At 35.9% G+C, this 24,566-nt stretch overlaps 5 non-coding genes across 5 annotated transcripts; all 5 read left to right on the plus strand.

Moving 5' to 3' along the window:
• The first annotated feature begins 99 nt into the window (after positions 1 to 99).
• Positions 100 to 182, plus strand: TRNAL-UAG (transfer RNA leucine (anticodon UAG)). The gene has a single exon. It is a non-coding gene; the product is annotated as a tRNA-Leu (tRNA).
• Positions 183 to 1,017: 835 nt separating this feature from the next.
• TRNAF-GAA (transfer RNA phenylalanine (anticodon GAA)) lies at positions 1,018 to 1,090 on the plus strand. Its single transcript has one exon. It is a non-coding gene; the product is annotated as a tRNA-Phe (tRNA).
• A 993-nt stretch (positions 1,091 to 2,083) lies between these two features.
• TRNAL-UAG (transfer RNA leucine (anticodon UAG)) lies at positions 2,084 to 2,166 on the plus strand. Its single transcript has one exon. It is a non-coding gene; the product is annotated as a tRNA-Leu (tRNA).
• A 1,902-nt stretch (positions 2,167 to 4,068) lies between these two features.
• Positions 4,069 to 4,151, plus strand: TRNAL-UAG (transfer RNA leucine (anticodon UAG)). Its single transcript has one exon. It is a non-coding gene; the product is annotated as a tRNA-Leu (tRNA).
• Positions 4,152 to 7,024: 2,873 nt separating this feature from the next.
• Positions 7,025 to 7,097, plus strand: TRNAF-GAA (transfer RNA phenylalanine (anticodon GAA)). The gene has a single exon. It is a non-coding gene; the product is annotated as a tRNA-Phe (tRNA).
• The last annotated feature ends 17,469 nt before the right edge of the window (positions 7,098 to 24,566 follow it).

Consider the following 24,566-nt stretch of genomic DNA (forward strand, 5'->3'; position numbering starts at 1 on the left):
TGACTTTTTTGGGGTGGTGTGACAAGTTTTTAATCACAAGGAATGGTAACATTTCTGCTGACTAGCATGGAAGGAGTTAAGTTCCAATTGCATATCGAAGTCAAGATGGCCGAGTGGTCTAAGGCGCTGCGTTTAGGTTGCAGTTTCCCCTGGAGGCGTGGGTTCAAATCCCACTTCTGACATCAACATTTAATTTCAAGAAACTTTATCATCATGTAATGTGGTTTTGAAAAATTTCCTGAGAGTCTTTGGAGTGAATCTGAATTTGTCCTCTCAAAAAAGAACTCTAGGAACATCAAACAGATTTTTTGTGCATATGTCTGTTGTTCTTTTGGCACTAGAAAAATCCTTTGGACAGTCAATGAGGAGGGACTATTTCACCTCTTTGTGTTCTCTGTCCCTATTAGGGTAGGGAATCAACCTTCTACAGTGCTGTCATGAAATATATCTAGAAACGGATTTGCTGGTAAGTCTACTTTCATAGTTTTCACCTCATACATCAATAGACCATAACGATATTTAATAAACAAAAACTTAACAAGTAGGTAATCATAGTTTAAAAAATGTGAAATGCCCATGTCATTCTGACATGTTTCAGCACATTTTGGGACAAATGGTCTCACTTTTAACAATCAATAAAATATTTTCTCTAAATTTTTGTCTCTTTTTTGCTCCAATTGTTTGCATCTCATAAAAAATAAAACTTGATGTAACATTATGCATGCAAATTGTGTTTTATGTGCGACCATGACCTATTCTAGAAGCACAGGGTCAGAATTATACTGGTGCATGGAGACAAACTGAAAATGTAAAAATTCAATGGCAAAATTGCTGTCTTTTTCTACTCATTCACAAATAGTTAATGAATGTTATTAAATATGTACAGCAAAATGGAAGGCGTTTCAAATAGAAATCATGCTTCAAAAAACAGTCAAATGAAAAATTATAATATATCCCTCCAGGTGTGACACTTGACATTTGCAGAGTGTCAAACCCCCCAGAAAATGTATAGATATGGCCGAAATAGCTCAGTTGGGAGAGCGTTAGACTGAAGATCTAAAGGTCCCTGGTCCAATCCCGGGTTTCGGCAAAATGCTTTTTCTTCACCGTTTACATTTTAAGGAGATATTAAACAAAGCACATGGACTGATCATGATCAAAAGGCCTAAAAATCTTAACTATCTACAGAAAACAAAATGTTAAAAATTTGAGAAACGGTAACTTTTTCCTTTTGAACACATGAATGTTTTTTAGTAATTTTTCCTCTATTTTGTTTTATTTCAGATTGACTTAGCTGTAAGAGGATTAAAAGGTAACCTGATAGCTGAAACAGACAGCACTTATCAGACACTAGCTGAATGATTAGTCAGCTTGTTTGACTTTGAAACACTGAGGCATTACTGAGACAAATGTCCTTAAAAAATATACTGTGGACAAAGTCAAAAAGGCAAAAAACACAAGCTGAACACAGGTCCGTCATCTTTAATTTGAAATATAGGAGGTTTCTACTTTAATGGTGAGACAAAGCATCTACATATTTGACATTGCTCCAGTGAGTAGAGCCCACTTAAAAATGTATGGGTTGCTTGTCTCTGCAAGCAAAAGCTGGGCACTAAACTGGCATACTTGCAATGCTGGATGGTTCAGAGTGAAAACACCTATAGGCTGACAATAGTAATTGCAGGTGTTGATTAACTCATTGTGCAAAATAATTTCTAAAATGTGGTCACTTTGGGAGGTTTTCTGCTGTTTTGGTACTCTGCAAATTTCATCTGCAAGGTATTCCTGCAAAATCTGCATTGCAAAACCCAAATAGGGCTCTTCCTTTCAAAGCCCTGCTGTGTGGCCAAACAGTAGTTTCTGAAGAAATGTGGTGCATCACCGCATTTGTGAGAAATCTAACATTTCTAATATCCAAACAAAATAAATGGAGGTTTAAAAATTAATGCAGACGAAAAGTACGCATATAAAAAATGTTATTTATTGACTTTTTTGGGGTGGTGTGACAAGTTTTTAATCACAAGGAATGGTAACATTTCTGCTGACTAGCATGGAAGGAGTTAAGTTCCAATTGCATATCGAAGTCAAGATGGCAGAGTGGTCTAAGGCGCTGCGTTTAGGTTGCAGTTTCCCCTGGAGGCGTGGGTTCAAATCCCACTTCTGACATCAACATTTAATTTCAAGAAATTTTATCTTCATGTAATGTGGTTTTGAAAAATTTCCTGAGAGTCTTTGGAGTGAATCTGAATTTGTCCTCTCAAAAAAGAACTCTAGGAACATCAAACAGATTTTTGTCCATATGTCTGTTGTTCTTTTGGCACTAGAAAAATCCTTTGGACAGTCAATGAGGAGGGACTATTTCACCTCTTTGTGTTCTCTGTCCCTATTAGGGTAGGGAATCAACCTTCTACAGTGCTGTCATGAAATATATCTAGAAACGGATTTGCTGGTAAGTCTACTTTCATAGTTTTCACCTCATACATCAATAGACCATAACGATATTTAATAAACAAAAACTTAACAAGTAGGTAATCATAGTTTAAAAAATGTGAAATGCCCATGTCATTCTGACATGTTTCAGCACATTTTGGGACAAATGGTCTCACTTTTAACAATCAATAAAATATTTTCTCTAAATTTTTGTCTCTTTTTTGCTCCAATTGTTTGCATCTCATAAAAAATAAAACTTGATGTAACATTATGCATGCAAATTGTGTTTTATGTGCGACCATGACCTATTCTAGAAGCACAGGGTCAGAATTATACTGGTGCATGGAGACAAACTGAAAATGTAAAAATTCAATGGCAAAATTGCTGTCTTTTTCTACTCATTCACAAATAGTTAATGAATGTTATTAAATATGTACAGCAAAATGGAAGGCGTTTCAAATAGAAATCATGCTTCAAAAAACAGTCAAATGAAAAATTATAATATATCCCTCCAGGTGTGACACTTGACATTTGCAGAGTGTCAAACCCCCCAGAAAATGTATAGATATGGCCGAAATAGCAAAGTTGGGAGAGCGTTAGACTGAAGATCTAAAGGTCCCTGGTCTAATCCCGGGTTTCGGCAAAATGCTTTTTCTTCACCGTTTACATTTTAAGGAGATATTAAACAAAGCACATGGACTGATCATGATCAAAAGGCCTAAAAATCTTAACTATCTACAGAAAACAAAATGTTAAAAATTTGAGAAACGGTAACTTTTTCCTTTTGAACACATGAATGTTTTTTAGTAATTTTTCCTCTATTTTGTTTTATTTCAGATTGACTTAGCTGTAAGAGGATTAAAAGGTAACCTGATAGCTGAAACAGACAGCACTTATCAGACACTAGCTGAATGATTATAGTCAGCTTGTTTGACTTTGAAACACTGAGGCATTACTGAGACAAATGTCCTTAAAAAATATGCTGTGGACAAAGTCAAAAAGGCAAAAAACACAAGCTCCACACAGGTCCGTCATCTTTAATTTGAAATATAGGAGGTTTCTACTTTAATGGTGAGACAAAGCATCTACATATTTGACATTGCTCCAGTGAGTAGAGCCCACTTAAAAATGTATGGGTTGCTTGTCTCTGCAAGCAAAAGCTGGGCACTAAACTGGCATACTTGCAATGCTGGATGGTTCAGAGTGAAAACACCTATAGGCTGACAATAGTAATTGCAGGTGTTGATTAACTCATTGTGCAAAATAATTTCTAAAATGTGGTCACTTTGGGAGGTTTTCTGCTGTTTTGGTACTCTGCAAATTTCATCTGCAAGGTATTCCTGCAAAATCTGCATTGCAAAACCCAAATAGGGCTCTTCCTTTCAAAGCCCTGCTGTGTGGCCAAACAGTAGTTTCTGAAGAAATGTGGTGCATCACCGCATTTGTGAGAAATCTAACATTTCTAATATCCAAACAAAATAAATGGAGGTTTAAAAATTAATGCAGACGAAAAGTACGCATATAAAAAATGTTATTTATTGACTTTTTTGGGGTGGTGTGACAAGTTTTTAATCACAAGGAATGGTAACATTTCTGCTGACTAGCATGGAAGGAGTTAAGTTCCAATTGCATTTCGAAGTCAGGATGGCCGAGTGGTCTAAGGCGCTGCGTTTAGGTTGCAGTTTCCCCTGGAGGCGTGGGTTCAAATCCCACTTCTGAAATCAACATTTAATTTCAAGAAACTTTATCTTCATGTAATGTGGTTTTGAAAAATTTCCTGAGAGTCTTTGTAGTGAATCTGAATTTGTCCTCTCAAAAAAGAACTCTAGGAACATCAAACAGATTTTTTGTGCATATGTCTGTTGTTCTTTTGGCACTAGAAAAATCCTTTGGACAGTCAATGAGGAGGGACTATTTCACCTCTTTGTGTTCTCTGTCCCTATTAGGGTAGGGAATCAACCTTCTACAGTGCTGTCATGAAATATATCTAGAAACGGATTTGCTGGTAAGTCTACTTTCATAGTTTTCACCTCATACATCAATAGACCATAATGATACTTAATTAACAAAAACTTAACAAGTAGGTAATCATAGTTTAAAAAATGTGAAATGCCCATGTCCTTCTGACATGTTTCAGCACATTTTGGGACAAATGGTCTCACTTTTAACAATCAATAAAATATTTTCTCTAAATTTTTGTCTCTTTTTTGCTCCAATTGTTTGCATCTCATAAAAAATAAAACTTGATGTAACATTATGCATGCAAATTGTGTTTTATGTGCGACCATGACCTATTCTAGAAGCACAGGGTCAGAATTATACTGGTGCATGGAGACAAACTGAAAATGTAAAAATTCAATGGCAAAATTGCTGTCTTTTTCTACTCATTCACAAATAGTTAATGAATGTTATTAAATATGTACAGCAAAATGGAAGGCGTTTCAAATAGAAATCATGCTTCAAAAAACAGTCAAATGAAAAATTATAATATATCCCTCCAGGTATGACACTTGACATTTGCAGAGTGTCAAACCCCCGAGAAAATGTATAGATATGGCAGAAATATCTCAGTTGGGAGAGCGTTAGACTGAAGATCTAAAGGTCCCTGGTCCAATCCCGGGTTTCGGCAAAATGCTTTTTCTTCACCGTTTACATTTTAAGGAGATATTAAACAAAGTACATGGACTGATCATGATCAAAAGGCCTAAAAATCTTAACTATCTACAGAAAACAAAATGTTAAAAATTTGAGAAACGGTAACTTTTTCCTTTTGAACACATGAATGTTTTTTAGTAATTTTTCCTCTATTTTGTTTTATTTCAGATTGACTTAGCTGTAAGAGGATTAAAAGGTAACCTGATAGCTGAAACAGACAGCACTTATCAGACACTAGCTGAATGATTATAGTCAGCTTGTTTGACTTTGAAACACTGAGGCATTACTGAGACAAATGTCCTTAAAAAATATGCTGTGGACAAAGTCAAAAAGGCAAAAAACACAAGTTGAACACAGGTCCGTCATCTTTAATTTGAAATATAGGAGGTTTCTACTTTAATGGTGAGACAAAGTATCTACATATTTGACATTGCTCCAGTGAGTAGAGCCCACTTAAAAATGTATGGGTTGCTTGTCTCTGCAAGCAAAAGCTGGGCACTAAACTGGCATACTTGCAATGCTGGATGGTTCAGAGTGAAAACACCTATAGGCTGACAATAGTAATTGCAGGTGTTGATTAACTCATTGTGCAAAATAATTTCTAAAATGTGGTCACTTTGGGAGGTTTTCTGCTGTTTTGGTACTCTGCAAATTTCATCTGCAAGGTATTCCTGCAAAATCTGCATTGCAAAACCCAAATAGGGCTCTTCCTTTCAAAGCCCTGCTGTGTGGCCAAACAGTAGTTTCTGAAGAAATGTGGTGCATCACCGCATTTGTGAGAAATCTAACATTTTTAATATCCAAACAAAATAAATGGAGGTTTAAAAATTAATGCAGACGAAAAGTACGCATATAAAAAATGTTATTTATTGACTTTTTTGGGGTGGTGTGACAAGTTTTTAATCACAAGGAATGGTAACATTTCTGCTGACTAGCATGGAAGGAGTTAAGTTCCAATTGCATATCGAAGCTGTCTAAGGCGAGCGGTCTAATACCGAGCGTTCTAAGGCGCTGCGTTCAGGTCGTAGTCTCCCCTGGAGGCGTGGGTTCAAATCCCACTTCTGACATCAATATTTAATTTCAAGAAACTTTATCTTCATTTATTGATTAGATGAGGTCAAACAAAACTTAGTAATGTGGTTTTGAAAAATTTCCTGAGAGTCTTTGGAGTGAATCTGAATTTGTCCTCTCAAAAAAGAACTCTAGGAACATCAAACAGATTTTTTGTGCATATGTCTGTTGTTCTTTTGGCACTAGAAAAATCCTTTGGACAGTCAATGAGGAGGGACTATTTCACCTCTTTGTGTTCTCTGTCCCTATTAGGGTAGGGAATCAACCTTCTACAGCGCTGTCATGAAATATATCTAGAAACGGATTTGCTGGTAAGTCTACTTTCATAGTTTTCACCTCATACATCAATAGACCATAACGATACTTAATAAACAAAAACTTAACAAGTAGGTAATCATAGTTTAAAAAATGTGAAATGCCCATGTCATTCTGACATGTTTCAGCACATTTTGGGACAAATGGTCTCACTTTTAACATTAACAATCAATAAAATATTTTCTCTAAATTTTTGTCTCTTTTTTGCTCCAATTGTTTGCATCTCATAAAAAATAAAACTTGATGTAACATTATGCATGCAAATTGTGTTTTATGTGCGACCATGACCTATTCTAGAAGCACAGGGTCAGAATTATACTGGTGCATGGAGACAAACTGAAAATGTAAAAATTCAATGGCAAAATTGCTGTCTTTTTCTACTCATTCACAAATAGTTAATGAATGTTATTAAATATGTACAGCAAAATGGAAGGCGTTTCAAATAGAAATCATGCTTCAAAAAACAGTCAAATGAAAAATTATAATATATCCCTCCAGGTGTGACACTTGACATTTGCAGAGTGTCAAACCCCCCAGAAAATGTATAGATAATGCCGAAATAGCTCAGTTGGGAGAGCGTTAGACTGAAGATCTAAAGGTCCCTGGTCCAATCCCGGGTTTCGGCAAAATGCTTTTTCTTCACCGTTTACATTTTAAGGAGATATTAACCAAAGCACATGGACTGATCATGATCAAAAGGCCTAAAAATCTTAACTATCTACAGAAAACAAAATGTTAAAAATTTGAGAAACGGTAACTTTTTCCTTTTGAACACATGAATGTTTTTTAGTAATTTTTCCTCTATTTTGTTTTATTTCAGATTGACTTAGCTGTAAGAGGATTAAAAGGTAACCTGATAGCTGAAACAGACAGCACTTATCAGACACTAGCTGAATGATTATAGTGAGCTTGTTTGACTTTGAAACACTGAGGCATTACTGAGACAAATGTCCTTAAAAAATATGCTGTGGACAAAGTCAAAAAGGCAAAAAACACAAGCTCCACACAGGTCCGTCATCTTTAATTTGAAATATAGGAGGTTTCTACTTTAATGGTGAGACAAAGCATCTACATATTTGACATTGCTCCAGTGAGTAGAGCCCACTTAAAAATGTATGGGTTGCTTGTCTCTGCAAGCAAAAGCTGGGCACTAAACTGGCATACTTGCAATGCTGGATGGTTCAGAGTGAAAACACCTATAGGCTGACAATAGTAATTGCAGGTGTTGATTAACTCATTGTGCAAAATAATTTCTAAAATGTGGTCACTTTGGGAGGTTTTCTGCTGTTTTGGTACTCTGCAAATTTCATCTGCAAGGTATTCCTGCAAAATCTGCATTGCAAAACCCAAATAGGGCTCTTCCTTTCAAAGCCCAGCTGAGTGGCCAAACAGTAGTTTCTGAAGAAATGTGGTGCATCACCGCATTTGTGAGAAATCTAACATTTCTAATATCCAAACAAAATAAATGGAGGTTTAAAAATTAATGCAGACGAAAAGTACGCATATAAAAAATGTTATTTATTGACTTTTTTTTGGTGGTGTGACAAGTTTTTAATCACAAGGAATGGTAACATTTCTGCTGTCTAGCATGGAAGGAGTTAAGTTCCAATTGCATATCGAAGCGGTCTAAGGCGAGCGGTCTAATACCGAGCGGTCTAAGGTGCTGCGTTCAGGTCGCAGTCTCCCCTCGAGGCGTGGGTTCAAATCCCACTTCTGACATTTAATTTCAAGAAACTTTATCTTCATTTATTGATTAGATGAGGTCAAACAAAACTTAGTAATGTGGTTTTGAAAAATTTCCTGAGAGTCTTTGGAGTGAATCTGAATTTGTCCTCTCAAAAAAGAACTCTAGGAACATCAAACAGATTTTTTGTGCATATGTCTGTTGTTCTTTTGGCACTAGAAAAATCCTTTGGACAGTCAATGAGGAGGGACTATTTCACCTCTTTGTGTTCTCTGTCCCTATTAGGGTAGGGAATCAACCTTCTACAGTGCTGTCATGAAATATATCTAGAAACGGATTTGCTGGTAAGTCTACTTTCATAGTTTTCACCTCATACATCAATAGACCATAACGATACTTAATAAACAAAAACTTAACAAGTAGGTAATCATAGTTTAAAAAATGTGAAATGCCCATGTCATTCTGACATGTTTCAGCACATTTTGGGACAAATGGTCTCACTTTTAACAATCAATAAAATATTTTCTCTAAATTTTTGTCTCTTTTTTGCTCCAATTGTTTGCATCTCATAAAAAATAAAACTTGATGTAACATTATGCATGCAAATTGTGTTTTATGTGCGACCATGACCTATTCTAGAAGCACAGGGTCAGAATTATACTGGTGCATGGAGACAAACTGAAAATGTAAAAATTCAATGGCAAAATTGCTGTCTTTTTCTACTCATTCACAAATAGTTAATGAATGTTATTAAATATGTACAGCAAAATGGAAGGCGTTTCAAATAGAAATCATGCTTCAAAAAACAGTCAAATGAAAAATTATAATATATCCCTCCAGGTGTGACACTTGACATTTGCAGAGTGTCAAACCCCCCAGAAAATGTATAGATATGGCAGAAATAGCTCAGTTGGGAGAGCGTTAGACTGAAGATCTAAAGGTCCCTGGTCCAATCCCGGGTTTCGGCAAAATGCTTTTTCTTCACCGTTTACATTTTAAGGAGATATTAAACAAAGCACATGGACTGATCATGATCAAAAGGCCTAAAAATCTTAACTATCTACAGAAAACAAAATGTTAAAAATTTGAGAAACGGTAACTTTTTCCTTTTGAACACATGAATGTTTTTTAGTAATTTTTCCTCTATTTTGTTTTATTTCAGATTGACTTAGCTGTAAGAGGATTAAAAGGTAACCTGATAGCTGAAACAGACAGCACTTATCAGACACTAGCTGAATGATTATAGTCAGCTTGTTTGACTTTGAAACACTGAGACATTACTGAGACAAATGTCCTTAAAAAATATGCTGTGGACAAAGTCAAAAAGGCAAAAAACACAAGCTGAACACAGGTCCGTCATCTTTAATTTGAAATATAGGAGGTTTCTACTTTAATGGTGAGACAAAGCATCTACATATTTGACATTGCTCCAGTGAGTAGAGCCCACTTAAAAATGTATGGGTTGCTTGTCTCTGCAAGCAAAAGCTGGCCACTAAACTGGCATACTTGCAATGCTGGATGGTTCAGAGTGAAAACACCTATAGGCTGACAATAGTAATTGCAGGTGTTGATTAACTCATTGTGCAAATAATTTCTAAAATGTGGTCACTTTGGGAGGTTTTCTGCTGTTTTGGTACTCTGCAAATTTCATCTGCAAGGTATTCCTGCAAAATCTGCATTGCAAAACCCAAATAGGGCTCTTCCTTTCAAAGCCCTGCTGTGTGGCCAAACAGTAGTTTCTGAAGAAATGTGGTGCATCACCGCATTTGTGAGAAATCTAACATTTCTAATATCCAAACAAAATAAATGGAGGTTTAAAAATTAATGCAGACGAAAAGTACGCATATAAAAAATGTTATTTATTGACTTTTTTGGGGTGGTGTGACAAGTTTTTAATCACAAGGAATGGTAACATTTCTGCTGACTAGCATGGAAGGCGTTAAGTTCCAATTGCATATTGAAGCGGTCTAAGGCGAGCGGTCTAATACCGAGCGGTCTAAGGCGCTGCGTTCAGGTCGCAGTCTCCCCTGGAGGCGTGGGTTCAAATCCCACTTCTGACATCAACATTTAATTTCAAGAAACTTTATCTTCATTTATTGATTAGATGAGGTCAAACAAAACTTAGTAATGTGGTTTTTGAAAAATTTCCTGAGAGTCTTTTGAGTGAATCTGAATTTGTCCTCTCAAAAAAGAACTCTAGGAACATCAAACAGATTTTTTGTGCATATGTCTGTTGTTCTTTTGGCACTAGAAAAATCCTTTGGACAGTCAATGAGGAGGGACTATTTCACCTCTTTGTGTTCTCTGTCCCTATTAGGGTAGGGAATCAACCTTCTACAGTGCTGTCATGAAATATATCTAGAAACGGATTTGCTGGTAAGTCTACTTTCATAGTTTTCACCTCATACATCAATAGACCATAACGATACTTAATAAACAAAAACTTAACAAGTAGGTAATCATAGTTTAAAAAATGTGAAATGCCCATGTCATTCTGACATGTTTCAGCACATTTTGGGACAAATGGTCTCACTTTTAACAATCAATAAAATATTTTCTCTAAATTTTTGTCTCTTTTTTGCTCCAATTGTTTGCATCTCATAAAAAATAAAACTTGATGTAACATTATGCATGCAAATTGTGTTTTATGTGCGACCATGACCTATTCTAGAAGCACAGGGTCAGAATTATACTGGTGCATGGAGACAAACTGAAAATGTAAAAATTCAATGGCAAAATTGCTGTCTTTTTCTACTCATTCACAAATAGTTAATGAATGTTATTAAATATGTACAGCAAAATGGAAGGCGTTTCAAATAGAAATCATGCTTCAAAAAACAGTCAAATGAAAAATTATAATATATCCCTCCAGGTGTGACACTTGACATTTGCAGAGTGTCAAACCCCCCAGAAAATGTATAGAAATGGCCGAAATAGCTCAGTTGGGAGAGTGTTAGACTGAAGATCTAAAGGTCCCTGGTCCCTGGTCCAATCCCGGGTTTCGGCAAAATGATTTTTCTTCACCGTTTACATTTTAAGGAGATATTAAACAAAGCACATGGACTGATAATGATCAAAAGGCCTAAAAATCTTAACTATCTACAGAAAACAAAATGTTAAAAATTTGAGAAACGGTAACTTTTTCCTTTTGAACACATGAATGTTTTTTAGTAATTTTTCCTCTATTTTGTTTTATTTCAGATTGACTTAGCTGTAAGAGGATTAAAAGGTAACCTGATAGCTGAAACAGACAGCACTTATCAGACACTAGCTGAATGATTATAGTCAGCTTGTTTGACTTTGAAACACTGAGGCATTACTGAGACAAATGTCCTTAAAAAATATGCTGTGGACAAAGTCAAAAAGGCAAAAAACACAAGCTGAACACAGGTCCGTCATCTTTAATTTGAAATATAGGAGGTTTCTACTTTAATGGTGAGACAAAGCATCTACATATTTGACATTGCTCCAGTGAGTAGAGCCCACTTAAAAATGTATGGGTTGCTTGTCTCTGCAAGCAAAAGCTGGGCACTAAACTGGCATACTTGCAATGCTGGATGGTTCAGAGTGAAAACACCTATAGGCTGACAATAGTAATTGCAGGTGTTGATTAACTCATTGTGCAAAATAATTTCTAAAATGTGATCACTTTGGGAGGTTTTCTGCTGTTTTGGTACTCTGCAAATTTCATCTGCAAGGTATTCCTGCAAAATCTGCATTGCAAAACCCAAATAGGGCTCTTCCTTTCAAAGCCCTGCTGTGTGGCCAAACAGTAGTTTCTGAAGAAATGTGGTGCATCACCGCATTTGTGAGAAATCTAACATTTCTAATATCCAAACAAAATAAATGGAGGTTTAAAAATTAATGCAGACGAAAAGTACGCATATAAAAAATGTTATTTATTGACTTTTTTGGGGTGTGTGACAAGTTTTTAATCACAAGGAATGGTAACATTTCTGCTGACTAGCATGGAAGGAGTTAAGTTCCAATTGCATATCGAAGCGGTCTAAGGCGAGCGGTCTAAGGCGCTGCGTTCAGGTCGCAGTCTCCCCTGGAGGCTTGGGTTCCAATCCCACTTCTGACATCAACATTTAATTTCAAGAAACTTTATCTTCATTTATTGATTAGATGAGGTCAAACAAAACTTAGTAATGTTGTTTTGAAAAATTTCCTGAGAGTCTTTGGAGTGAATCTGAATTTGTCCTCTCAAAAAAGAACTCTAGGAACATCAAACAGATTTTTTGTGCATATGTCTGTTGTTCTTTTGGCACTAGAAAAATCCTTTGGACAGTCAATGAGGAGGGACTATTTCACCTCTTTGTGTTCTCTGTCCCTATTAGGGTAGGGAATCAACCTTCTACAGTGCTGTCATGAAATATATCTAGAAACGGATTTGCTGGTAAGTCTACTTTCATAGTTTTCACCTCATACATCAATAGACCATAACGATACTTAATAAACAAAAACTTAACAAGTAGGTAATCATAGTTTAAAAAATGTGAAATGCCCATGTCATTCTGACATGTTTCAGCACATTTTGGGACAAATGGTCTCACTTTTAACAATCAATAAAATATTTTCTCTAAATTTTTGTCTCTTTTTTGCTCCAATTGTTTGCATCTCATAAAAAATAAAACTTGATGTAACATTATGCATGCAAATTGTGTTTTATGTGCGACCATGACCTATTCTAGAAGCACAGGGTCAGAATTATACTGGTGCATGGAGACAAACTGAAAATGTAAAAATTCAATGGCAAAATTGCTGTCTTTTTCTACTCATTCACAAATAGTTAATGAATGTTATTAAATATGTACAGCAAAATGGAAGGCGTTTCAAATAGAAATCATGCTTCAAAAAACAGTCAAATGAAAAATTATAATATATCCCTCCAGGTGTGACACTTGACATTTGCAGAGTGTCAAACCCCCCAGAAAATGTATAGATATGGCCGAAATAGCTCAGTTGGGAGAGCGTTAGACTGAAGATCTAAAGGTCCCGGGTTTCGGCAAAATGCTTTTTCTTCACCGTTTACATTTTAAGGAGATATTAAACAAAGCACATGGACTGATCATGATCAAAAGGCCTAAAAATCTTAACTATCTACAGAAAACAAAATGTTAAAAATTTGAGAAACGGTAACTTTTTCCTTTTGAACACATGAATGTTTTTTAGTAATTTTTCCTCTATTTTGTTTTATTTCAGATTGACTTAGCTGTAAGAGGATTAAAAGGTAACCTGATAGCTGAAACAGACAGCACTTATCAGACACTAGCTGAATGATTATAGTCAGCTTGTTTGACTTTGAAACACTGAGGCATTACTGAGACAAATGTCCTTAAAAAATATGCTGTGGACAAAGTCAAAAAGGCAAAAAAACACAAGCTCCACACAGGTCCGTCATCTTTAATTTGAAATATAGGAGGTTTCTACTTTAATGGTGAGACAAAGCATCTACATATTTGACATTGCTCCAGTGAGTAGAGCCCACTTAAAAATGTATGGGTTGCTTGTCTCTGCAAGCAAAAGCTGGGCACTAAACTGGCATACTTGCAATGCTGGATGGTTCAGAGTGAAAACACCTATAGGCTGACAATAGTAATTGCAGGTGTTGATTAACTCATTGTGCAAAATTATTTCTAAAATGTGGTCACTTTGGGAGGTTTTCTGCTGTTTTGGTACTCTGCAAATTTCATCTGCAAGGTATTCCTGCAAAATCTGCATTGCAAAACCCAAATAGGGCTCTTCCTTTCAAAGCCCTGCTGTGTGGCCAAACAGTAGTTTCTGAAGAAATGTGGTGCATCACCGCATTTGTGAGAAATCTAACATTTCTAATATCCAAACAAAATAAATGGAGGTTTAAAAATTAATGCAGACGAAAAGTACGCATATAAAAAATGTTATTTATTGACTTTTTTGGGGTGGTGTGACAAGTTTTTAATCACAAGAAATGGTAACATTTCTGCTGACTAGCATGGAAGGAGTTAAGTTCCAATTGCATATCGAAGTCAGGATGGCCGAGCGGTCTAAGGCGCTGCGTTCAGGTCGCAGACTCCCACTTCTCCCACTTCTGACATCAACATTTAATTTCAAGAAACTTTATCTTCATTTATTGATTAGATGAGGTCAAACAAAACTTAGTAATGTGGTTTTGAAAAATTTCCTGAGAGTCTTTGGAGTGAATCTGAATTTGCCCTCTCAAAAAAGAACTCTAGGAACATCAAACAGATTTTTTGTGCATATGTCTGTTGTTCTTTTGGCACTAGAAAAATCCTTTGGACAGTCAATGAGGAGGGACTATTTCACCTCTTTGTGTTCTCTGTCCCTATTAGGGTAGGGAATCAACCTTCTACAGTGCTGTCATGAAATATATCTAGAAACGGATTTGCTGGTAAGTCTACTTTCATAGTTTTCAGCTCATACATCAATAGACCATAACGATACTTAATAAACAAAAACTTAACAAGTAGGTAATCATAGTTTAAAAAATGTGAAATGCCCATGTCATTCTGACATGTTTCAGCACATTTTGGGACAAATGGTCTCACTTTTAACATTAACAATCAATAAAATATTTTCTCTAAATTTTTGTCTCTATTTTGCTCCAATTGTTTGCATCTCATAAAAAATAAAACTTGATGTAACATTATGCATGCAAATTGTGTTTTATGTGCAACCATGACCTATTCTAGAAGCACAGGGTCAGAATTATACTGGTGCATGGAGACAAACTGAAAATGTAAAAATTCAATGGCAAAATTGCTGTCTTTTTCTACTCATTCACAAATAGTTAATGAATGTTATTAAATATGTACAGCAAAATGGAAGGCGTTTCAAATAGAAATCATGCTTCAAAAAACAGTCAAATGAAAAATTATAATATATCCCTGCAGGTGTGACACTTGACATTTGCAGAGTGTCAAACCCCCCAGCAAATGTATAGATATGGCCGAAATAGCTGAGTTGGGAGAGCGTTAGACTGAAGATCTAAAGGTCCTTGGTCCAATCCCGGGTTTCGGCAAAATGCTTTTTCTTCACCGTTTACATTTTAAGGAGATATTAAACAAAGCACATGGACTGATCATGATCAAAAGGCCTAAAAATCTTAACTATCTACAGAAAACAAAATGTTAAAAATTTGAGAAACGGTAACTTTTTCCTTTTGAACACATGAATGTTTTTTAGTAATTTTTCCTCTATTTTGTTTTATTTCAGATTGACTTAGCTGTAAAAGGATTAAAAGGTAACCTGATAGCTGAAACAGACAGCACTTATCAGACACTAGCTGAATGATTATAGTCAGCTTGTTTGACTTTGAAACACTGAGGCATTACTGAGACAAATGTCCTTAAAAAATATGCTGTGGACAAAGTCAAAAAGGCAAAAAACACAAGCTCCACACAGGTCCGTCATCTTCAATTTGAAATATAGGAGGTTTCTACTTTAATGGTGAGACAAAGCATCTACATATTTGACATTGCTCCAGTGAGTAGAGCCCACTTAAAAATGTATGGGTTGCTTGTCTCTGCAAGCAAAAGCTGGGCACTAAACTGGCATACTTGCAATGCTGGATGGTTCAGAGTGAAAACACCTATAGGCTGACAATAGTAATTGCAGGTGTTGATTAACTCATTGTGCAAAATAATTTCTAAAATGTGGTCACTTTGGGAGGTTTTCCGCTGTTTTGGTACTCTGCAAATTTCATCTGCAAGGTATTCCTGCAAAATCTGCATTGCAAAACCCAAATAGGGCTCTTCCTTTCAAATCCCTGCTGTGTGGCCAAACAGTAGTTTCTGAAGAAATGTGGTGCATCACCGCATTTGTGAGAAATCTAACATTTCTAATATCCAAACAAAATAAATGGAGGTTTAAAAATTAATGCAGACGAAAAGTACGCATATAAAAAATGTTATTTATTGACTTTTTCGGGTGGTGTGACAAGTTTTTAATCACAAGGAATGGTAACATTTCTGCTGACTAGCATGGAAGGAGTTAAGTTCCAATTGCATATCAAAGTCAGGATGGCCGAGCGGTCTAAGGCGCTGCATTCAGGTGGAGTTGTGTGTTCAAATCCCACTTTTGACATCAACATTTAATTTCAAGAAACTTTATCTTCATTTATTGATTAGATGAGGTCAAACAAAACTCAGTAATGTGGTTTTGAAAAATTTCCTGAGAGTCTTTGGAGTGAATCTGAATTTGTCCTCTCAAAAAAGTACTCTAGGAACATCAAACAGATTTTTTGTGCATATGTCTGTTGTTCTTTTGGCACTAGAAAAATCCTTTGGACAGTCAATGAGGAGGGACTATTTCACCTCTTTGTGTTCTCTGTCCCTATTAGGGTAGGGAATCAACCTTCTACAGTACTGTCATGAAATATATCTAGAAACGGATTTGCTGGTAAGTCTACTTTCATAGTTTTCACCTCATACATCAATAGACCATAACGATACTTAATAAACAAAAACTTAACAAGTAGGTAATCATAGTTTAAAAAATGTGAAATGCCCATGTCATGCTGACATGTTTCAGCACATTTTGGGACAAATGGTCTCACTTTTAACAATCAATAAAATATTTTCTCTAAATTTTTGTCTCTTTTTTGCTCCAATTGTTTGCATCTCATAAAAAATAAAACTTGATGTAACATTATGCATGCAAATTGTGTTTTATGTGCGACCATGACCTATTCTAGAAGCACAGGGTCAGAATTATACTGGTGCATGGAGACAAACTGAAAATGTAAAAATTCAATGGCAAAATTGCTGTCTTTTTCTACTCATTCACAAATAGTTAATGAATGTTATTAAATATGTACAGCAAAATGGAAGGCGTTTCAAATAGAAATCATGCTTCAAAAAACAGTCAAATGAAAAATTATGATATATCCCTCCAGGTGTGACACTTGACATTTGCAGAGTGTCAAACCCCCCAGAAAATGTATAGATATGGCCGAAATAGCTCAGTTGGGAGAGCGTTAGACTGAAGATCTAAAGGTCCCGGGTTTCGGCAAAATGCTTTTTCTTCACCATTTACATTTTAAGGAGATATTAAACAAAGCACATGGACTGATCATGATCAAAAGGCCTAAAAATCTTAACTATCTACAGAAAACAAAATGTTAAAAAATTGAGAAACGGTAACTTTTTCCTTTTGAACACATGAATGTTTTTTAGTAATTTTTCCTCTATTTTGTTTTATTTCAGATTGACTTAGCTGTAAGAGGATTAAAAGGTAACCTGATAGCTGAAACAGACAGCACTTATCAGACACTAGCTGAATGATTATAGTCAGCTTGTTTGACTTTGAAACACTGAGGCATTACTGAGACAAATGTCCTTAAAAAACATGCTGTGGACAAAGTCAAAAAGGCAAAAAACACAAGCTCCACACAGGTCCGTCATCTTTAATTTGAAATATAGGAGGTTTCTACTTTAATGGTGAGACAAAGCATCTACATATTTGACATTGCTCCAGTGAGTAGAGCCCACTTAAAAATGTATGGGTTGCTTGCCTCTGCAAGCAAAAGCTGGGCACTAAACTGGCATACTTGCAATGCTGGATGGTTCAGAGTGAAAACACCTATAGGCTGACAATAGTAATTGCAGGTGTTGATTAACTCATTGTGCAAAATAATTTCTAAAATGTGGTCACTTTGGGAGGTTTTCTGCTATTTTGGTACTCTGCAAATTTCATCTGCAAGGTATTCCTGCAAAATCTGCATTGCAAAACCCAAATAGGGCTCTTCCTTTCAAAGCCCTGCTGTGTGGCCAAACAGTAGTTTCTGAAGAAATGTGGTGCATCACCGTATTTGTGAGAAATCTAACATTTCTAATATCCAAACAAAATAAATGGAGGTTTAAAAATTAATGCAGACGAAAAGTACGCATATAAAAAATGTTATTTATTGACTTTTTTGGGGTGGTGTGACAAGTTTGTAATCACAAGGAATGGTAACATTTCTGCTGACTAGCATGGAAGGAGTTAAGTTCCAATTGCATATCAAAGTCAGGATGGCCGAGCGGTCTAAGGCGCAGCGTTCAGGTCGCAGTCTCCCCTGGAGGCGTGGGTTCAAATCCCACTTCTGACATCAACATTTAATTTCAAGAAACTTTATCTTCATTTATTGATTAGATGAGGTCAAACAAAACTTAGTAATGTGGTTTTGAAAAATTTCCTGAGAGTCTTTGGAGTGAATCTGAATTTGTCCTCTCAAAAAAGAACTCTAGGAACATCAAACACATTTTTTGTGCATATGTCTGTTGTTCTTTTGGCACTAGAAAAATCCTTTGGACAGTCAATGAGGAGGGACTATTTCACCTCTTTGTGTTCTCTGTCCCTATTAGGGTAGGGAATCAACCTTCTACAGTGCTGTCATGAAATATATCTAGAAACGGATTTGCTGGTAAGTCTACTTTCATAGTTTTCACCTCATACATCAATAGACCATAACGATACTTAATAAACAAAAACTTAACAAGTAGGTAATCATAGTTTAAAAAATGTGAAATGCCCATGTCATTCTGACATGTTTCAGCACATTTTGGGACAAATGGTCTCACTTTTAACAATCAATAAAATATTTTCTCTAAATTTTTGTCTCTTTTTTGCTCCAATTGTTTGCATCTCATAAAAAATAAAACTTGATGTAACATTATGCATGCAAATTGTGTTTTATGTGCGACCATGACCTATTCTAGAAGCACAGGGTCAGAATTATACTGGTGCATGGAGACAAACTGAAAATGTAAAAATTCAATGGCAAAATTGCTGTCTTTTTCTACTCATTCACAAATAGTTAATGAATGTTATTGAATATGTACAGCAAAATGGAAGGTGTTTCAAATAGAAATCATGCTTCAAAAAACAGTCAAATGAAAAATTATAATATATCCCTCCAGGTGTGACACTTGACATTTGCAGAGTGTCAAACCCCCCAGAAAATGTATAGATATGGCCGAAATTGCTCAGTTGGGAGAGCGTTAGACTGAAGATCTCAAGGTCGCTGGTCCAATCCCGGGTTTCGGCAAAATGCTTTTTCTTCACCGTTTACATTTTAAGGAGATATTAAACAAAGCACATGGACTGATCATGATCAAAAGGCCTAAAAATCTTAACTGTCTACAGAAAACAAAATGTTAAAAATTTGAGAAATGGTAACTTTTTCCTTTTGAACACATGAATGTTTTTTAGTAATTTTTCCTCTATTTTGTTTTATTTCAGATTGACTTAGCTGTAAGAGGATTAAAAGGTAACCTGATAGCTGAAACAGACAGCACTTATCAGACACTAGCTGAATGATTATAGTCAGCTTGTTTGACTTTAAAACACTGAGGCATTACTGAGACAAATGTCCTTAAAAAATATGCTGTGGACAAAGTCAAAAAGGCAAAAAACACAAGCTCCACACAGGTCCGTCATCTTTAATTTGAAATATAGGAGGTTTCTACTTTAATGGTGAGACAAAGCATCTACATATTTGACATTGCTCCAGTGAGTAGAGTCCACTTAAAAATGTATGGGTTGCTTGCCTCTGCAAGCAAAAGCTGGGCACTAAACTGGCATACTTGCAATGCTGGATGGTTCAGAGTGAAAACACCTATAGGCTGACAATAGTAATTGCAGGTGTTGATTAACTCATTGTGCAAAATAATTTCTAAAATGTGGTCACTTTGGGAGGTTTTCTGCTGTTTTGGTACTCTGCAAATTTCATCTGCAAGGTATTCCTGCAAAATCTGCATTGCAAAACCCAAATAGGGCTCTTCCTTTCAAAGCCCTGCTGTGTGGCCAAACAGTAGTTTCTGAAGAAATGTGGTGCATCACCGTATTTGTGAGAAATCTAACATTTCTAATATCCAAACAAAATAAATGGAGGTTTAAAAATTAATGCAGACGAAAAGTACGCATATAAAAAATGTTATTTATTGACTTTTTTGGGGTGGTGTGACAAGTTTGTAATCACAAGGAATGGTAACATTTCTGCTGACTAGCATGGAAGGAGTTAAGTTCCAATTGCATATCGAAGTCAGGATGGCCGAGCGGTCTAAGGCGCTGCGTTCAGGTCGCAGACTCCCACTTCTCCCACTTCTGACATCAACATTTAATTTCAAGAAACTTTATCTTCATTTATTGATTAGATGAGGTCAAACAAAACTTAGTAATGTGGTTTTGAAAAATTTCCTGAGAGTCTTTGGAGTGAATCTGAATTTGCCCTCTCAAAAAAGAACTCTAGGAACATCAAACAGATTTTTTGTGCATATGTCTGTTGTTCTTTTGGCACTAGAAAAATCCTTTGGACAGTCAATGAGGAGGGACTATTTCACCTCTTTGTGTTCTCTGTCCCTATTAGGGTAGGGAATCAACCTTCTACAGTGCTGTCATGAAATATATCTAGAAACGGATTTGCTGGTAAGTCTACTTTCATAGTTTTCACCTCATACATCAATAGACCATAACGATACTTAATAAACAAAAACTTAACAAGTAGGTAATCATAGTTTAAAAAATGTGAAATGCCCATGTCATTCTGACATGTTTCAGCACATTTTGGGACAAATGGTCTCACTTTTAACAATCAATAAAATATTTTCTCTAAATTTTTGTCTCTTTTTTGCTCCAATTGTTTGCATCTCATAAAAAATAAAACTTGATGTAACATTATGCATGCAAATTGTGTTTTATGTGCGACCATGACCTATTCTAGAAGCACAGGGTCAGAATTATACTGGTGCATGGAGACAAACTGAAAATGTAAAAATTCAATGGCAAAATTGCTGTCTTTTTCTACTCATTCACAAATAGTTAATGAATGTTATTGAATATGTACAGCAAAATGGAAGGTGTTTCAAATAGAAATCATGCTTCAAAAAACAGTCAAATGAAAAATTATAATATATCCCTCCAGGTGTGACACTTGACATTTGCAGAGTGTCAAACCCCCCAGAAAATGTATAGATATGGCCGAAATTGCTCAGTTGGGAGAGCGTTAGACTGAAGATCTCAAGGTCGCTGGTCCAATCCCGGGTTTCGGCAAAATGCTTTTTCTTCACCGTTTACATTTTAAGGAGATATTAAACAAAGCACATGGACTGATCATGATCAAAAGGCCTAAAAATCTTAACTGTCTACAGAAAACAAAATGTTAAAAATTTGAGAAATGGTAACTTTTTCCTTTTGAACACATGAATGTTTTTTAGTAATTTTTCCTCTATTTTGTTTTATTTCAGATTGACTTAGCTGTAAGAGGATTAAAAGGTAACCTGATAGCTGAAACAGACAGCACTTATCAGACACTAGCTGAATGATTATAGTCAGCTTGTTTGACTTTAAAACACTGAGGCATTACTGAGACAAATGTCCTTAAAAAATATGCTGTGGACAAAGTCAAAAAGGCAAAAAACACAAGCTCCACACAGGTCCGTCATCTTTAATTTGAAATATAGGAGGTTTCTACTTTAATGGTGAGACAAAGCATCTACATATTTGACATTGCTCCAGTGAGTAGAGTCCACTTAAAAATGTATGGGTTGCTTGCCTCTGCAAGCAAAAGCTGGGCACTAAACTGGCATACTTGCAATGCTGGATGGTTCAGAGTGAAAACACCTATAGGCTGACAATAGTAATTGCAGGTGTTGATTAACTCATTGTGCAAAATAATTTCTAAAATGTGGTCACTTTGGGAGGTTTTCTGCTGTTTTGGTACTCTGCAAATTTCATCTGCAAGGTATTCCTGCAAAATCTGCATTGCAAAACCCAAATAGGGCTCTTCCTTTCAAAGCCCTGCTGTGTGGCCAAACAGTAGTTTCTGAAGAAATGTGGTGCATCACCGTATTTGTGAGAAATCTAACATTTCTAATATCCAAACAAAATAAATGGAGGTTTAAAAATTAATGCAGACGAAAAGTACGCATATAAAAAATGTTATTTATTGACTTTTTTGGGGTGGTGTGACAAGTTTGTAATCACAAGGAATGGTAACATTTCTGCTGACTAGCATGGAAGGAGTTAAGTTCCAATTGCATATCGAAGTCAGGATGGCCGAGCGGTCTAAGGCGCTGCGTTCAGGTCGCAGACTCCCACTTCTCCCACTTCTGACATCAACATTTAATTTCAAGAAACTTTATCTTCATTTATTGATTAGATGAGGTCAAACAAAACTTAGTAATGTGGTTTTGAAAAATTTCCTGAGAGTCTTTGGAGTGAATCTGAATTTGCCCTCTCAAAAAAGAACTCTAGGAACATCAAACAGATTTTTTGTGCATATGTCTGTTGTTCTTTTGGCACTAGAAAAATCCTTTGGACAGTCAATGAGGAGGGACTATTTCACCTCTTTGTGTTCTCTGTCCCTATTAGGGTAGGGAATCAACCTTCTACAGTGCTGTCATGAAATATATCTAGAAACGGATTTGCTGGTAAGTCTACTTTCATAGTTTTCAGCTCATACATCAATAGACCATAACGATACTTAATAAACAAAAACTTAACAAGTAGGTAATCATAGTTTAAAAAATGTGAAATGCCCATGTCATTCTGACATGTTTCAGCACATTTTGGGACAAATGGTCTCACTTTTAACATTAACAATCAATAAAATATTTTCTCTAAATTTTTGTCTCTATTTTGCTCCAATTGTTTGCATCTCATAAAAAATAAAACTTGATGTAACATTATGCATGCAAATTGTGTTTTATGTGCGACCATGACCTATTCTAGAAGCACAGGGTCAGAATTATACTGGTGCATGGAGACAAACTGAAAATGTAAAAATTCAATGGCAAAATTGCTGTCTTTTTCTACTCATTCACAAATAGTTAATGAATGTTATTAAATATGTACAGCAAAATGGAAGGCGTTTCAAATAGAAATCATGCTTCAAAAAACAGTCAAATGAAAAATTATAATATATCCCTGCAGGTGTGACACTTGACATTTGCAGAGTGTCAAACCCCCCAGCAAATGTATAGATATGGCCGAAATAGCTGAGTTGGGAGAGCGTTAGACTGAAGATCTAAAGGTCCTTGGTCCAATCCCGGGTTTCGGCAAAATGCTTTTTCTTCACCGTTTACATTTTAAGGAGATATTAAACAAAGCACATGGACTGATCATGATCAAAAGGCCTAAAAATCTTAACTATCTACAGAAAACAAAATGTTAAAAATTTGAGAAACGGTAACTTTTTCCTTTTGAACACATGAATGTTTTTTAGTAATTTTTCCTCTATTTTGTTTTATTTCAGATTGACTTAGCTGTAAGAGGATTAAAAGGTAACCTGATAGCTGAAACAGACAGCACTTATCAGACACTAGCTGAATGATTATAGTCAGCTTGTTTGACTTTGAAACACTGAGGCATTACTGAGACAAATGTCCTTAAAAAATATGCTGTGGACAAAGTCAAAAAGGCAAAAAACACAAGCTCCACACAGGTCCGTCATCTTCAATTTGAAATATAGGAGGTTTCTACTTTAATGGTGAGACAAAGCATCTACATATTTGACATTGCTCCAGTGAGTAGAGCCCACTTAAAAATGTATGGGTTGCTTGTCTCTGCAAGCAAAAGCTGGGCACTAAACTGGCATACTTGCAATGCTGGATGGTTCAGAGTGAAAACACCTATAGGCTGACAATAGTAATTGCAGGTGTTGATTAACTCATTGTGCAAAATAATTTCTAAAATGTGGTCACTTTGGGAGGTTTTCCGCTGTTTTGGTACTCTGCAAATTTCATCTGCAAGGTATTCCTGCAAAATCTGCATTGCAAAACCCAAATAGGGCTCTTCCTTTCAAATCCCTGCTGTGTGGCCAAACAGTAGTTTCTGAAGAAATGTGGTGCATCACCGCATTTGTGAGAAATCTAACATTTCTAATATCCAAACAAAATAAATGGAGGTTTAAAAATTAATGCAGACGAAAAGTACGCATATAAAAAATGTTATTTATTGACTTTTTGGGGTGGTGTGACAAGTTTTTAATCACAAGGAATGGTAACATTTCTGCTGACTAGCATGGAAGGAGTTAAGTTCCAATTGCATATCAAAGTCAGGATGGCCGAGCGGTCTAAGGCGCTGCATTCAGGTGGAGTTGTGTGTTCAAATCCCACTTTTGACATCAACATTTAATTTCAAGAAACTTTATCTTCATTTATTGATTAGATGAGGTCAAACAAAACTCAGTAATGTGGTTTTGAAAAATTTCCTGAGAGTCTTTGGAGTGAATCTGAATTTGTCCTCTCAAAAAAGTACTCTAGGAACATCAAACAGATTTTTTGTGCATATGTCTGTTGTTCTTTTGGCACTAGAAAAATCCTTTGGACAGTCAATGAGGAGGGACTATTTCACCTCTTTGTGTTCTCTGTCCCTATTAGGGTAGGGAATCAACCTTCTACAGTACTGTCATGAAATATATCTAGAAACG

The sequence above is a fragment of the Dendrobates tinctorius genome, unplaced genomic scaffold (assembly GCF_039654945.1).
Source record: "Dendrobates tinctorius isolate UK_male_01 unplaced genomic scaffold, ASM3965494v1 ptg000300l, whole genome shotgun sequence".
NCBI lineage: Eukaryota > Metazoa > Chordata > Amphibia > Anura > Dendrobatidae > Dendrobates > Dendrobates tinctorius.